We start from the raw sequence: 1348 nt of genomic DNA, 5'->3' as shown, positions 1-1348 counted from the left end.
GATATTGTTTAATTTCATGTTAACTTTTATAATTATTATTGCCTGAACTTTCATCTGGTTCCTTGGTAGCCAAAGCAGAAGGCATAGCATTTGGTGTGGTCTATTAGCAGTTGTCTAATCAGCTCCTTAAAAATATTCTCAAGAATTGATTTATAAAATGCTGGATTTCGACAATAATGCTGTAAACGATTTTTAGCTGTAACGTATGATGTGGGTATTCTGTATTATAATTTAATATTATAATTTCATTGTGGAGTATATGTCCCATATCTTTGCTTAAGATTTACTATGTACTGGGCAAATAGGTTTTAAGGAATTAGAATCTATTGTAGGCTGAATTTTCAGCAACGGTCTTGTTGACAGAAAAGAAACTATACTAAAGGTCTTTCTCTAGCACTTCTCAATAAACGGCCTGAGATGATCTCTGAAAATTGTTCACTATTCATTTGACCTAGAAACTCGACAAAATCATGCATATCAAGAGGTTCAAATCTTCGTGTTCACTTTAAGAACACGCATTAAACTGCTCAGGCCATCAGGGGTATGCGTATCGGAAAAACCATTAAGTATCTGGAAGATGTCACTTTGCATAAGCAACGTGTGTCATTCTGTCGCTATAATGGTGGAGTAGGTATGTATGCCCAGGCCAAACACTGGGGCTGGACACAGGGTCAGAGGCCCAAAAAGAGTGCTGAATTTTTACTGCACATGCTTAAAATGCAGACAGTAACTCTGAACTTAAGGGTTTAGATGTAGATTCTCTGGTCATTGAGAACATCCTGGTGAACAAAACCCCTAAGATGCAGTGTAGAACTTCTAGGGCTCGGGGTTGGATGAATCCACACATGAGCTCTCCCTGCCACCTTGAGATGATGCTTACTGAAAAAGAGAAGATTGTTTCTAAACCAGAAGAGGAAGTTCCACAGAAGAAAAAGACATCCCAGAAGAAACTGAAGAAACAAAAACTTATGGCCAGGGAGTAAATTCTGCATAAAATAAATGCAAATAAAAGTAAAAATGGAAACAAAAATAAAGGTCTTTCTCGAAAAAATTATATTTGAGATATTGATCAGAAACTGGCTAGAGAAAGGTACAGAAATTTTCAAATAGAAAACACTGATTAAGACTTTGAAGAAAGCTGTCAGGGAGCTCATAAATTGGAAGAAGATCATATTTCATTCAAGTCAACAGTGATGCTGTGGTTAATATTTCTCATTTTCCTGGGTCCAGAAACGAGAGAGAAATCAGAGAGGAGGGAGGGAGAGGAAGGATGGAGAGGAAGAATGGGGGCAGAGGGAAAGAGGGAGAGAAACTTGAAACTTGGAAGAAATATTTTTCATCATAAATC

The 1348-nt window shown here is 37.2% G+C and overlaps 1 pseudogene; it reads left to right on the top strand.

Annotated features, from left to right (window-relative positions):
• Nucleotides 1-468: 468 nt before the first annotated feature.
• LOC122198538 lies at nt 469-983 on the top strand (annotated as a pseudogene).
• Nucleotides 984-1348: the final 365 nt, after the last annotated feature.

The sequence above is a fragment of the Panthera leo genome, chromosome C2 (assembly GCF_018350215.1).
Source record: "Panthera leo isolate Ple1 chromosome C2, P.leo_Ple1_pat1.1, whole genome shotgun sequence".
NCBI classification, from domain to species: Eukaryota; Metazoa; Chordata; class Mammalia; order Carnivora; family Felidae; genus Panthera; species Panthera leo.
The sequence above is the reverse complement of the archived record's forward strand: the minus strand, read 5'-3'. Positions and strand labels throughout refer to the sequence as shown.